The sequence below is a fragment of the Nicotiana tabacum genome, chromosome 18 (assembly GCF_000715075.1).
Source record: "Nicotiana tabacum cultivar K326 chromosome 18, ASM71507v2, whole genome shotgun sequence".
Lineage (NCBI taxonomy): Eukaryota > Viridiplantae > Streptophyta > Magnoliopsida > Solanales > Solanaceae > Nicotiana > Nicotiana tabacum.
In genome coordinates, this window is record NC_134097.1 from 48,874,705 (window position 1) to 48,891,721 (window position 17,017).

Sequence of the window (17,017 nt, forward strand, 5' to 3'; positions counted from 1 at the left end):
CATGATACGTAGGCAATCTCTAAGATTCGACCACCACGATAAAAGATATATATAATAAATAAAAGTGAATGACAATAAATTTCAAGAAAGTTGGGACGACACAAGCAGCCGAGCAAATGCATAATAGAAAGGGATTATTTGTCTAGAAGCGTTGCATCTCAACGTGTGATTATATATGTGTTAAACTCTCACAACTAACAAGTTTGTTCATTTTCAGAATTCAAGCAGTTAGTTTCTCTAAAGAGTATACTGGCATATTATCACTATCACACAAGATCAAAAGGACCAATACCCGAAAGTATGTCTATCCCAGATGTTGACACAGGTATGGAGATAGAAGAGATGGATGTCGGGAAAATGAAAGAAGAGATGTTTAAGCTCAAACAGCAAATGGCTGAGATGTACCAAGCTTGGTCTACAGGACAGTTACCCCCATCTTACCCAAATAACCTTGCTCCATCAATGACCCAAACTCAGGATAATATCACCACTGAATTATCCCCAAGTTTCCCCATTTATCAGCACTACCGAGGCACCACCTCTCAGACACCACAGTCTCCACCTCCAAAACCAGTTCCGTACTTTCCTCCACCTATGACTCCTATTTTCGTAGCACCTCCCCCTGCTACATTTCACAAATCTCCTAGTGAGCCTACATTCCAGGCCCAAGACAACCAATATTACCCCCCGGAGCCCACCTTTAAAGCCTCTGAAATCAATTCAACTGCTCATCGGTTTGATCTCCCAACCGAAATTGACAAGCCAGCCAAAAATGTTGAACAAGAAGAGATGTTCAGGAAGGTCAAAAGTCTAGAACAATCGTTCCGAGACATGCGGGGATTAGGTGGGCAAGTCAGTGTAGCATACAAAGATTTATGCTTATTCCCCAATGTACAATTGCCAGTTGGCTTCAAGATGCCCAAATTTGACCTATACAGCGGGCACGGCGACCCAGTAGCCCACTTAAGGGGTTTCTGTAGCAAGATGCGAGGAGCTGGAGGAAAGGATGAATTATTGATGGCTTACTTCAGTCAAAGTCTAAGCGGATCAGCTTTGGAGTGGTATACACGCCAGGACCATGGAAGATGGTACACCTGGGATGACCTGGCACAGGCATTCGCATACCATTTCCAATACAATCTGGAAATCATCCCAGATCGATTATCTTTGACCAAATTTGAGAAGAAACACAATGAAAGTTTCAGAGAGTATGGTTTTCGGTGGAGAGAACAGGCAGCAAGAGTGGATCCTCCTATGAAGGAGAGCGAAATGGTAGACTACTTCCTCCAAGCCTTGGAACCAACTTACTATGCCCACTTGGTTTCAGCGGTTGGAAAATCATTCAACGAGGTAGTAAAGATAGGAGGTATGGTGGAAGAAGGCCTCAAGACAAATAAAATCATGAGCTATTCAGCAATTAAGGCAACTACTCAATCTATTCAAGGCGGGGTAGGAGGAATCGGAAGAAAGAAGAGGGAGGAAGCAGTCGTAGTTGATTCAGGAATTTGGCCGGGACCCAGAGGTTCACCGCTTTACTATAATCAACAACGACCTCGCCAATCAGCTTGCCAGCATGATTCGTCCCAACACTACTATCACCCTTCAGAGCCTAACACCTTCTTCCGGATTAACAGAAATCCTTACTCAGGATTTCTGGTTCGCAGAATAATAAACAGAGTCATATTCTCCTCGATTCAGGGATTAAAATTGGTGACTTGGGACGCCTTAAAATTCCCAGGTGGCGACTCTTAAATAATTAAATAAATCCTATTTCGACTGTCCTTTAATTGGAGAAAACTCCCCCACGCGCCTCGCGGGTGCGGTGAAAAGGAGGTGCGACAATCTCTACTTGGATATAAACCTAACTCCAAACAAATTAACTCCCTGTGGATTCGATCCCGACCTTGTTGGTTAAAACTGCATCGAACATCCTTGCTACTCAATAGTAGTGCAGGCTTGGACCCCATCAGTTTCATCCCAAAAGTACATGTTATAACATTCCCAATTTCTCGACACTCAACGAAATTTATTTTCTTCAATTTGTTTAGCTTCTAAGTCTTTCAACCCTCTTACTAGTTGTTATCCATGATATTAAAGATTTGTAACCTCCAAGGTAACATGATTAACTTACTTTATGTACTTTCAAATATAGTCTCATTTCTTAGCTTACATCAACTGACGTGCGGCGTACTCTCGCGTACGAAAAAATGGGGTATAAAAGTAGAAGTAATGCCGCCAGATCTTCAATGCATGTACAATGGCTACCAACTCCAAAACGTGGACTGGATAATTCTTCTCATGGGTCTTTAGCTATCTAGATGCGTAGGCAATCACCGTACTATCTTGCATCAACATCGTGCCAAGGCCAACACGTGACGCATCACAATACATAGTATATGACCCCGAACCCGTAGGTAACACCAACACTGGGGCTGTAGTCAAAGTAGTCTTAAGCTTTTGAAAGCTTGCCTCACACTCTTTGGACCATTTGAATGGGCACCTTTCTGGGTCAATCTGGTTATATGTGCAACAATAGATGAGAAACCCCCTACGAAACAATGATAATACCCCAGCCAAACCAAGGAAACTCCGGATTTCAGTAGCTAAAGACGGTCTGGGCCAACTCTACGCTGCGTCAATCTTCTTCGAATCTACCTTGATCCCCTCACTCGACACCACATGACCCAAAAACGCCACCAAATCAACCCAGAATTCACACTTGGAAAATTTTGCATACAACTTCTTCTTTCTTAAGGTGTGGAGCACGATCCTCAACTGCTGATCATGATCTTCCTGACTACGGGAGTATACCAAGATATCGTCAATAAACATAATGATGAATAAATCAAGATAAGGCTGGAATACATTGTTCATCAGGTGCATAAATGTTGCTGGGGTGTTGGTCAACCCAAATGACATTTCAAGGAACTCTTAATGACCATACCGAGTCCTAAAGGTAGTCTTCGGAATATCCGAATCCCGAATGTTCAGCTTATCACCTGAGTGTAAATCAATATTTGAGAACACCCTAGCACCCGATAGCTGATCAAATAAGTCATCAATGCATGGCAAAGGATACATGTTCCTCACTGTAACCCTGTTCAACTGCTGATAATCGATACATATTCCCATAGAACCATCCTTCTTCTTCGCAAACAAGACCGGAGCACCCTACTGTGACACACTAGACCGAATGAAACCCTTATCAAGTAAATCCTACAATTGCTCCTTTAACTCTCTCAGCTCCATTGGGGCCATCCGATATAGTAGAATAGAATGGGCTGAGTGCCCAGCAACAAGTCAATATCAAAATCGATATCCCTATCTGGCAGCATGTCCGGAAGATCTACTGAGAAAACATCTGGAAAGTCTCTCACTATCGGAACTGACTAAACGATAGGAGCATCAACATTAATATCTCTCACAAAGGCTAGATAAGCATCACACCCCTTCTTAACCATCCGATGAGCCTTTAAAAATGACACAACCCTGCTAGGAACATAATCCAACGCACTCCTCCACTCTAACCGTGGTAAACCTGGCATAGCTAATGTCACGTTCTTGGCATGACAATCTAGAATAACATGATAGGGTGGCAACCAGTCCATGCCCAAGATAACATCAAAGTCTACCATACTAAGTAACAATAGATAAACTCTGGTCTCAAAACCACCAATGATAACTAAACACGACCAATACAAACGGTACACAATAATAGAATCTCCCACAGGCATGGACACATAAACAAGAGAACTCAAGGAATCACGAGATATATCCAAATATGGAGCAAAGTAAGATGACACATATGAATAAGTTGATCCCAGATCAAATAAGACCGATGCATCTTTATGGCAAACCGAAACCATACATGTGATGACTAAGTCTGAAGCAACTACATCCGTCTTACCCGAAAAATCATAGAATCTGGCCTGGACTCCCCCTCTAAGGCGACCTCTACCCAGTCGTCCCCCACCCCTAGCTGGCTGTGTGGGTGGAGCAGCAATCATGGCCTGAGAAGCTTGTCGGCCTGACTGAATATGTGGAGCCTGAGTGGCCTGTGGAGGTGCACCCCTCCTAAGTCTGGGGCAGTCTCTAACCATGTGGCGGGTATCACTACACTCAAAGCAAGCTCTCGGTGGGTGTGGCTACTGGGACTGGTTCGGGCCTGGTCGGCTGGACTGACCGCTGAAGGCACCCTATGTAGGAGGTGCACTAGAAAGTGGCTGAGCAAAGTGAGCAACCTAAGACCTCGGTACAACCGGAGCACAACTAGAAGCTGGAAGCGCTAAATGAACTGAATGGCTTCCATAGCCTCTACCATCATGGGTTGTAGCTACAACTTGAAACCTCGGTACAACCGGAGCACCACTAGAAGGTGGAAGCGCTATATGAACTGGACGACTTACATAGCCTCTACCATGACGGGTTGTAGCTGCAACATGACCACTACTAAATCCTTATGTACCACGAGGCCTCTTGGACTCTCTATCATCTCTCTCACAGCCTCGCATGCCCTCCAACCTCCGTGCAATATCAACCACCTGCTGATATGGAGTATCTATCTCTAACTCCCTAGCCATGTTGAATATAATACCATAATTTTCTCGGCAAACCGATGGACTCGCTCTCTGACGATAGAAACCAAGGAAGGTGCATCTTTGGACAAATCATTGAATCAGACAACATATGCTGACATTGTCATAGTACCCTGGCACAACTGCTCAAACTCTAAGTGTTATGCATCCCGAAGGGTCTGGGGAACAAACTCCCTCAAGAATAACTCTGAAAATCGAGTTCAAGTAAGTGAAGCTGCCTTGGCTGGGCTACCCTCCTCGTACACTCGGCACCACTAATATGCCGCACTTGATGGCATGAAGGTAGTAAAATCAACCCCACTCATATCTACAATACCCATCGTACTCCTCAAGAAAATCGTGTGTATCCTCTAAAGCCAAACCACTGAAAGTATGAGGGTGGTACTTCTTGAACCTCTCTAGCCTAAGTTGCTTCTCCTCAAATGCTGCTGCCCTAACCACGAGCTAAATCAGAGAAACATGCAGTACTAGGATAACCTCTGAGATATGATCAATCTGAACCTGCTGCTCTAGGGTGCGGGCCGCAAGAGTTTGTGCTCCTCCGCCATCCTGAGATATGGCTGGTGCAAGTGGAATCAACCTCGCTTGAGCTAATATGCCGAACATGCTCAAAAATTGTGCGAGGGTCTCCTGAAGTGCTGGGGTGGAAATAGGCGCCTCGGGTGCCTGTCCCCCGACTAGAGCTACTGGTGGCTCCTTTGTCGCAGCTCTGGCATGTGCTCTGGTTGCACCACATGCCCCTTCTCGGCCTTTGGCCTCTGCCCCGACCCCGGCCTCTCGCAGCTCTAGCAGGGGGCACATGTATCTGATCGTTGGATCCAGTAGTGCGTATCCTCACCATCTGTGAGAGAATAGAAAGTCAAAGATTCAGTTTTCCAAGTCAACCAATTCACATGATAAGGAATCAAAGAAGTGAAGTTTCCAAATAGTTATGTAGCCTCTCGAAGATAAGTATAGACGACTCCATACCGATCTGCAAGACTCTACTAAACCTGTTTATGACTCGTAACGCCTATGAACTTAGAGATCTAATACCAACTTGTCCGACCCCAATTTCCCTCTGTAAGATGTCGTGATGGCTCCTAGTCTCTACGACTAGGTAAGCCTAACAAATAATAATAACTTGGCAGAACAATTATCAAAATACTAAAATAAGCTGAATAACTAATATGACCTTTCGATACAAAACATAATCTCAACAATACGCTCCCCCAAATTCGGTGGAACTGAGTCACAAGCTCTATAGAATAAAACTAGAATATCTAATACATTAATGTCTGAAGGAAAAGAAATACAATAGTAGTAAAATCAAGGAAGGTGACTCTTAGGCTTGCGGACGTCGAGCATGCATAACTTGAAGTCTCCGTAAAGCAGCTACAAATGATCTCTAATGGCCGGCACGAGCAGACGTACTTGTATCTGCACAAAAATGTGCAAAAGCGTAGTATGAGTACACCACAATGGCACCGAGTAAGTATCAAGCCTAACCTCAGTAGAGTAGTGACGAGGTCAGGTCGATACACCTACTAGGATATAGATAAGCAGTATGAAATATAATAAAGATAAATAATAGAAAGCGGAGAAATAAATAATATAAGTTAAGATAATAGCATGAACTAATACTGGAAATTTAAGCATGGAAATAGCATAAAAGAACCAACTAAAAAGAACCACAATGATCATACACGGACAACAACTGTTAGAACGATAAGGAAATAAACAGCAAGAATCACAACGAGGTATCGCCTCATGTACAATAAGAATCACCACTGAGGTACCGCCTCGTATAAATCAAGAATCACAACTGAGGTACCGCCTCGTATTCACAATTCACAATTCACAATCTCAATCATAATCTTGCCTTATACCCACGCGTGAGCCTTACATTTGAAATAAATTTTGAAAACAGTTTACCCGAAATAGCTACACGCATTTTAGCCTACCTTATGATGCCACGTGGCTTCACATAGTTCCCCTACAAGAAACATGCACATAAGTCCCACCTTATACCGCCACATGCACATCAAACCCCAAGCCTTATACCGTCGCATGTGCATCAATATCATATTACAATAACAACTCGCACCACAAGCGCCCATATATCATAATTTGCCAATAATCTATAATATCAATGTTTTCACAATAATAGCCCATGGCTCCACCACCACAATGGGTACAAGAATATCAGTAACAACAATGAATGTAATTTACTTTATCGCATTTTATTTACATGGTCGGCTCTACCCCATAAATTTATTTATTTGCACTCCAACTGTATCTTCTGTAGGTTTAATTATCTTATTGTTATTTGCTTTTTATCCTTACATTTATTTATTTATTTTTCCCCTAATCTTTTAGGTGTTTCGCTTCTGGTCCCCTTGGTATCAGAGCCATGGGGGAAGTAAGGATTATTATTCTTATTTTTAACTTGCTTTTATGTGTTATTGATAGATCAAACTTAGATCTAGATATATGAGTTCTTTTATATATCTTTCTTAAACTTATACTTTTTTAAGAAGATCTCTTAAGGTTGGCATTGTGATCCTTCCGGATCTGTTTTGTAAGCAGTTTTCCTCAGAAAAGTGGATATAATATTGCTCAGTTGGCTTGTGATGGTTATTTATAACCTTTGAGTCATCCTAAAGAACAACTTCTTAAGAAATAATTAGATTTAATTATTATATATAAGAGAAGACATGTATCCACAGATTTCATTTTTAGATCTAAATTTTCGACATAATATTAAGTTAAGAACTTGAATATTATCCTTATGGAACCCAATAATCTCTTGAACGAAGAACAGGAAGCATTAAAGTTATCATTGTTATTTTTGTTGTAATTACTTGTAGATCTAAGTCATAGCTTTCTTCCACTCATTCTCTTCCCCATCTAAATATTCCTTCTCTTCTCCAACTTATTCATCTTCCTCCTCATCATCCTCCTCCAATCCCAAACTCAAAAAAGAAATTAGCTTTTCTGACTTGCATCAATCAATAGATGACTGGAAGATCTCTAAACATCCACATTCCACAATTTACAAGTCTTCATGATGGCCCTTAACCAGTGATTACCATATTTCTACAATTGGGTACCTCCGCTCCCAAACTGAGCAAAATGGAGCAAATTCGGTTGAGACCCGAGAGATAAGGGAAAGGAGAGAGAAGAAAAGGGAAGGTTCTGCTGAGACTCAAGTCCCCCTGTCGGAGCTCCCCGAACCCGAGAATACGAATGAGATCAAAAAGGCTCTGCCGAGGCTCGAGCAGAAGAAGGGGTACTTGAACAGAGGGTCGTCTCAGATCAGTGAAGATCGGACTTGAGTTGCTTAAGATTCCAATTCAAGTAAGGAAGATCAAACCATTCATCTTGAATCAGATCATGAGGAAATCAAACTTTTAAACTCCAAGTCTATAGAAAATATAGGCAAAATATCCATTTTGATTTAGTACAGATTGCAGCTAGACCTCTATCTAGAGAAGGTCAAGACACATCTCTACTCCTCTGTCTTAGAGATTCTAGATTTTTAGTCTTCAATGATTACCCAAACCAAAGGGTCACGACGGGCACCCGGTGCCTTACTCAATCGAGTACCAACTTAACATATCTTACTTATCGTAATATAGTTGGTAAATGGGCCAATATGGCCACAACTCGTAATGTATAACTATAAGTGGGAAAGCACTGTATCAGTAATCCATCTTTCTTAAAACACGATTACATACGGGTCGTCAAGGCCTCTGCCATGCTGTACAAAATGAACCTCTGTCTATAAAGCCTCTAAGAGTATTTGACATCAAATGGGACAAGGTATCGGCCTACCCATAAGTCGGTAGCAAAATTCTGACACGATGACTCATGGACTCGGCTACACTCCGAATGAGGTGGAGTCTTACCAATCCTTCGCTGAATGCTAACCTCGTCTACTATGAGGGCACGTCAAACAGATTGCATATACCTGCAAGCATGAATGCAGCATCCCCAACAAAAGGACGTTAGTACGAATAATGTATCGATTATGTAAGGCACATAAAAAAGTATATAAAAGACATGGAAAAAACATGGAGTAAATGACTCAACCTATAAGTCTGAATAGCTCTGTAAATCATGAAATACTAATAGTATCATGCAAATGCGTATGAATGTCATGTCGTGCATATGTACATGTGTTCATAACATCATCAAGCCTCTGAGGGCATCCCATCATATCATCTCGGCCACTGTGAAAACAATCATCAACGTATACTAGCTAATCAGCTGGTGGTGCGTATATAACGTTGTAACCATTTCCCATATCCCATATACATATATATACATATATACGCATATATGAAGCCATCTGGTCATGGGTCAATGTACATGTATAAATTAATGCAATGCATGAGAAGTACGTCAATAAAATCTCTCGGAATATCATAAGACCATTATGCCTTAGAGTAATATGCTGAAGTAAACTTTTTTCAACTTATGTATTTTTCTGAGACCCATGAACAGAAGATGTAATAATAAGACACATGAGATTCAAGAACATAGGCACCTCTAATACTTTTATGAATAGAGTTATTTATGAAAGTTGTGCATTTGCTCGTTTCGTTTATATTGTGTGGATCATGCCAAAAGGAAAGAAGGGATAGCCTTAACATACAAGATCCAATTTTCTTGACAATTCCTCTAATACATGTCAATTGTGATAAAACATGTAACGACAGATCAAAATAGGGAAAACTGTATGATATTCTTGAGAAAGATTGTACCGTGCTCTGTTAGAATTGCAATTCTCATGTTACTAAGTAGTCTTGTATAAATTTTATAGCAAATCACGTTGCTATCAACTGTATGAGTTTGCTGAAGCATTCTTCCTTACATTAGAGATATATGTATCTCCCTTAAGTGATTTAGAGGGGGTCTTTTAATCTTAGGGATTTTGGGCCCCACTTATGTGGTGTCTAAGCCACAAAACCTCTAAATAAGCCACCACCTCGTTAAGCATATGACTAAATGGCAACTTGCTGCCAACTTTCCAAAATCCCACGTGGATGTTACCCCCTTATAATTATCCAACAAATCTCGCTTAAATATTTATCCACAAATCCAATAATTAACCAATTACCCATATAATTAAGAATTATCTCAAATTACTTAAAATACTACTCACTTTTAACACACTTTATACATCTTGCTATCATGGTCATGTGGTACCTTGTATGACACTAGTCCATAAATACGGGGTATTGTAGCTTGAACCGTATTTTATCTCAAAATGTCAAACTTCGATGAAATTCATTTTCTTTGATTGCTTACCTTCTCACCTTCACGAATTTACTCATCACTTGCTTGAAATAGCATAATGCTTATAATTTCAAAACAATCTCATTCTCGAGCTTAAGTCGATTAACTTATGTCAAAACTTTAACATACCAAAAATGTGGGATGTAACATCTCATCAATTTTTATGGCGTACTTTCACGTACGAAAACATGGGGTGTAACATCATTCCCCCCTTTGGAACATTCGTCCTCGAATGTTCACTGATACACTTATCGGTCTTATAACCGGATAGCTCTTATGAATGGTTTTAATATTGTTCTTGCTATCTAGGAGACTGTTCTGTGAATAAATCCAAAGGCCAGGGCATTCCCCCCTTTAGGCCTCTTTCACACACTACGACTTGTAGTCGGAATCCTTCCAATCTCTTAACTATTGCTACCTTCTATCATGCAGCCTGTACAACTTTTTTCCCGATAAGTGCACCTATGCGACTCTTCTCTCTTTTTTCCTCCAGTTTTTAGCCCATCTCTAGGCCTCACTTTTTAAACATATACAGAACTTGACAAGATGTCCCTTTGGGCATCTGTAGGTATACTGAGGTTCTTCGCTCGGTACTTTGTCGAACTTACGAATATTGCTATATCTTATTTCATAGGCCCGGTTATCTATCTACATGACTATACTGCATCTAAGTAGGTCATACTATACCATAACTCTTACCTCGATTTATCATTACTGAGGTCTGCCTTGTCCTTTCTTATCCTTACTCATGTCTTCCTAAAACCTTGTCGTTTTACCATAATTTAGCTTACGACCTATACATATCTATTTATACTACTCGCAACCTTCCTACAACTTGCCTGCACCACAGATTTACTTGTGTTATTTTAGAACATCAAGCGAGACATCACATAATCTCTAACTCTTCTTTACTCTCTTAACTGGACCTCTCGATACCTAGAAATCATCGACTGGAAGATATGCCTTTGAGGAGGACGCTATCATTCTTGGATACTGATCCCCGTGCTTCTAGCCTTCTATCCGCGGTATGGACTATTCAAAACCTTCTATGTTTGAGTATCTCATACGTTGTTCACCTTTACCTTACTTACCTTAAAATATCACATCACATCTTCTATCTCTTTCATGACCTCCCTTCCATATAGGTATAATTCACATCCACAACTTGAAGCTCTATTATAATATTTGCACTTCTAGTGTACACACAATTCGATGAGAACTTTATACTTACTTCTTATGAGGCTGGTACTTCTTCTAACTAGCTTTATCGTAGAGCCATTATAGAAAATGGCTACTGTACTATCTCTCTTGTACCTTTGATATCTAAGAGTAATCCTGCTTCTGGGTCTAATAATTAGATTCTTGATTTACTTCGTTGATGTATCTCTTTAGTTTCCTCCTCCTTTTGATCAGCTTTATGTAGGCTTAAGTTATCTCCCGATCTGCGACTCATAGTATTATTTATTACTTTTAGCCTTGACGCTATGGAATATCCATGATACAATCTTCTAACAATTCAATTCTTTGTCTATGACCTGGACTCAATTCTTTCTTTTAACTTATATCGGAGTCTTCTACAGTTGTATGATTGTCAACATATATGCTGCATGGATAATACTCTGAAATCTTAAGTGCGCTAATAACGTAATTAACTCTGGATCATTGATCAAATAATTCCTTTCGTTCCTTCTCAGCTTTCTCTAAATGTAAGCAATTACTTTTCCTAGTCGTTCTGCCACTTGTTACCTGAATACTAGGCTTATCTTAGTGCCGCACATATTGGAATTCCATACAACCCATATTGAATATCATCTTTTGATTTTTTCTTCTACCCGTTCATTAGCCACAATAGGTTCTTATGGAGTGCATACGGTGTTGTTGTGAGAATGTTGTTACAAGACCATATCCTCTTTCGGTCACTGTGCTTATGTTGAAGCCTTCTTCCTCATTTTCTCAGCTAGTCTTTCATTGTAGTACTTAGGGAGGACCCTCTGACTCTTGTAAAGCAGCGATCTTATTACCCAACATACTAGATGGAATTTTTGATGTCCTTCCTTGCTTATAATTATCCATAATTACTTACCTCCATGCCCATGTGCTTGTAGGGTTGCTTCTGAACAGATATTTTGACTGTCTTCCCAGTGGTACTCTCTTTTATTCCCTTAACTTTCATAGGTACCTTTAACTATCTCAACTCCTAGCTGAATATTTCTCAAGTATTACAATGAGATTACTGCGAGGCTGAATTCACTATATTAGGTTTTACTATGTTTATCTTGCATGATTTGTTGATTCTTCTGTAAACTCCTGTCTCGCCATAACTAGGCTCTTCCTAAATCAACTACCAACTACTTGTTGACCCATTCTCATATCAATATTCCACGTAATATTTCTTGGGTTATTTCCTTTGTCTTAACTTACCTTTCGCACTAGCTCCTTATTTATCAATAACATCCCGACAGGAACCCTTACTTCCTTTCCTTGACATTGTGTTTACATAATATTCTGGAATCATAGCATATCTGTAGGATTTGAATAAGTGCAATCCCATCCCTTTCTCATTTTTATCGTATTTTTCCTTTATCATTCCATAATTACTAGAACCACTTAATTCCGACTTAATGCCACATCACTTCATATTCCCCCATTTAGGGGAGTACTAAGAGTTGGAGCCATGAGGATCTACCTATAGATGTTTTACGTTTTCATCTTGGGCGTCTTTTCACATCATCGATGACCCTTACTCGCCTTGCGGTAATCCTTCTGTACCAAGGATAACAAAATTCCTTACTCACGAGGGTGAAACTTAGTGTAACTGGCACATACAGTCTCTTAAGCTTAACTTTGCTCACCTTGCTTGCTTTAGGGAAGGGTCTTCCTGAATAACCATCCTCTAAATTTCTCATGAATCTTTTTCTGTTGTCCATTCTATTATCGCCGAAACGCAATATGAAATTCTCATGATGTCGACCGTTATCAAACCACTCAGTCCATAATTCATGTCTAATTTATCTTTTTCACCAATCTATATTGATTTCTATTACTTCGGAGTCTAACTTTTCCTTCTGGGAATCACGTTAGAGTCACGAACTTATTTCTTGAAATGAGGATGTGACTTTATGACCTATACTCTTTTGTTGCCTCAAGGCCTGTCACCTCTTGTCTTTTCCTTCCCTTGACTATAGACTCTGTAATACTGTCATTCTTTTTATCTACTGCGGTCATCCATGTATCACACCTTACTCATAATGCATCATTAACTCTCTTCTTCTTTCCCGCTAACATTTATGTCTATCACCTTATTTCAAAAACTTCAACAAGACATTCTTATGCTTTTAGCTCCCCTTGCTCCATTTACTGGCTCTTTGGGTTGCCTAACATTCTCTCTCTACTAATGACGAGAGCCACACTAAGGTAATATTTATCCATTCCAAGATTCTAATGCCTGTCTTTGTAGTACTCATATCTTTCTATACTATTTTATAGTGCACCATCTGGGTGTCTCACGAGGAGATATATTAGCACATTCGCAATATTCTTCGGAAATGTCAACTAACGCAAGCAATCCATTAACTAATTTGAGTTACCCTAACCCCAGCTGGATCCTTATATCTCGTCCCTCTCTTAACTATACCCGTTAGCCCCCTAAGGCATAACTATTGAAGGTAACTCAAAATGCTTATATCTCTCTCTTCCTGAATTGTAGATAATGTTCATCTCTACTAACTAGGTACCTCTTACCCTTCTTCACCTTGCTTCTTTTACTTATTGAAACTTGTACCTTCTATTTCATTGCTTTTTACCATAAGAGTGGATAGATATTCTTGCCTTTGGGATCCTTATCAAGAAGCTTACACCTTTCAGTACACACATGATCTTCTGGAGACCTTACATTTACTCATCCTAAGCATGATGCAAAATCTAGTTCCTCTGACTCAACTCTTCCACAGCCACATTCAATCCCTTACCAACCGCTTTGCATCGTCGTATTATGAATAAGACAAAGTTTAGAAAATTGAGTTCTTACAACTAAGTTGTACCACACGATTTAGAGTAAGAAGAAAGAGTGACAGTCCTAAATGCCATGTAGCCTCCTGCTTATAAGTGTGGTGCACAATACACCTACAAACAAGATTCTACTAGACACGACTTGTAGATTTCCTAGGACAAAATTGCTCTAATACCACTTCTGTCACGATCCAAACCGAAGGGTCATGATGGGCACCTAGTACCTTACTCAACCGAGTACCAACGTAACTTATATTTCTTATCGTACTATCATTGGTAATTGGGCCAACATGGCCACAACTCATAATGTATAACTATAAGTGGGAAAGTACTGTATCAATGATCCATCTTTCTTAATATATGAATACATATGGGCCGTCAAGGCCTCTGACATGCTGTACAAAATGAACCTCTGTCTACAAAGCCTCTAAGAGTATTTGACATCAAATGGGACAGGGTACCGACCTACCCATAAGTCTGTAGTAAAATTTTGACACGATGACTCATGGACTCGGCTGCACTCCGAATGAGGTGGAGTCTTATCGATCCTTCGCTGAATGCTAACCTCGTCTACTATGAGGGATCGTCAAACTGATTGTCTATACCTGCAGGCATGAATGCATCGTCCCCTACAAAAGGACATCAGTACGAATAATGTACCGAGTATGTAAGTCATATAAATAAGTATATAAAAGACATGGAAAAAACATGGAGTAAATGACTCAACCTGTAAGTTTGGATAGCTCAATAAATCATGAAATACTTATAGTGCCATGCATATGCATATGAATTTCATGTCATGCATAGGTACATGTGTTCATAACATTATCAAACCTATGAGGGCATCCCATCATATCATCTCGGCCACTATGGAAAAAATCATCAATGTATACTAGTTGATCAGGTGGTGGTGCGTATATAACACTGTAACCACTTCCCATATCCCATATACATATATATACGTATATGACGTCATCTAGTCATGGGTCAATGTACATGTATAAATGAATGCAATGCATGAGAAGTACGTCAATAAAATCTCTTGGAATGTCATAAGACCATTATGACTTAGAGAAATATCATAAAGTAAACTTTTTTCAACTTACGTATTTTTCTAAGACCCATGAATAGAAGATGTAATAATAAGACACATGGAAATTCAAGAACATAGGCACCTCTAATACTTCTATGAATAGAGTTATTTATGGAAGTTGTGCATTTGCTCATTTCGTTTATATCGTGTGGATCATGCCAAAAAGAAAGAAGGGATAGCCTTAACATACATGATCCGATTTTCTTGACAATCCCACTAATACACGTCAATTGTGATAAAATACGTAACGATGGATCAAAGTAGAGAAAAAACTGTGTGATATTCTTGAGAAAGATTGTACCGTGCTCCGTTAGAATCGCAATTCTCACGTTACTAAGCAGTCTTGTATGGATTTGATAGAAAATCACATTGTTATCACCTGTATGAGTTTGCTGAAGCATTCTTCCTTACATTAGAGATATATGTATCTCCCTTAAGTGATTTAGAGGGGTTCTTTTAATCTTAGGGGGTGTGGGGCCCACTTATATGGTGACTAAGCCACAAAATCCTATAAATAAGCCACCACCTCCTTAAGCATATGACTAGATAGCAACTTGCTGCCAACTTTTCAAAATCCCACGTGGATGTTGCCCCCTTATAATTATCCAACAAATCTCATTTAAATATTTATCCACAAATTCAATAATTAATTAATTACCCATATAATTAAGAATTATCTCAAATTACTTAAAATACTACTCACTTTTAACACACTTTATACATCTTGCTATCATGTCATGTGGTACCTTGTATGGCACTAGCTCATAAATACGGGGTATTGTAGCTTGGACCGTATTTTATCTAAAAATGTCAAACTTTGATGAAATTTATTTTCTTCGATTTGTTTACCCTCTCACCTTCACGAATTTACTCATCACTTGTTTGAAATAGCATAATGCTTATAGTCTCAAAATAATCTCATTCCCGAGCTTACTTCGGTTAACTTATGACAAAACTTTAACGTACGAAAATGGGGGATGTAACATCTCATTTCCGAGCTTTCATCAATTTTTATGGCGTACTTTTACGTACAAAATATGGGCTGTAACACTTTGTAGCGGTCCAATTTACTTTGATTGTTTTCCTAATATTACAATATCTCTTAGAGACAGAAATATCTTAGATTCTTTAACTCTCAATGTTAAAACAACAAATTATAAAATCAAAATTGGATCCTTACCAGTAGTAATTATTTGCAGAATACAGTATAAAGACATGAGTTCAGCCTTTAATACTGGAGCCATGAAAACCATTCATAAAGGTGAAATTGTTCTTTTCAAAACAGAACAACAAAGATCTCATCTGTCAATACCAAAACTCATTTCTTGGAACCAAGTTTCTCTACCACAAAACTGGTTACTACAAGATGCTACTTAAGCTGAGAAACCAGAAAATACTACGGTCTCTCTGGTCCAATAATATTCTAGCGGATCTGTAACCATTTCCTTTCAAAGGTCCCTTAGCCAAAGAGTCTCTGTCTCTTCCTCTTCGACACAGTCTAGAAGACATTTAATATCTTCCTTTCCTTCTAGGATTGAAACTGTTAATTTTGAATCTAGGATCCCACAAGCCAAATATTCTGCAAAAACAGCCCCTCCAACAGAAGTTAGTTATGAACAACCTCAATCTCCAACTTACTCAGCTTTAGGTGCTGAATTAGGAGTTTTAGAAAAAGATTTTCAAATTGATAAAGAAAAACTTCGAGCAAATTTTTATTCACAAGAAAATATTTTGAAAAGAACTTGGGTTTTCTAGAATTTTCAAGGAGACGAAAGAAAAAATCACCAAAGCATTTACTATGAGTCTTTAAACTTTATAAAAGAACAAATTAATTTCTTTGAATGGTTTGAAGCTTATGCTGAATATCACCAATTAAGTTTTCCTTTTTGTAAGTCAATTAACGTTTCGAAAATTTGGAAAACCTCCGGAGAGGAAGTCATCTCACAACTTCCTCCAGCACAAGTATTTTCAACAAGTTATGCAAATATTTCTGTAGTAGCTAATTCTTTCAAATTAAAAAACAAAAATGAAGCTATTA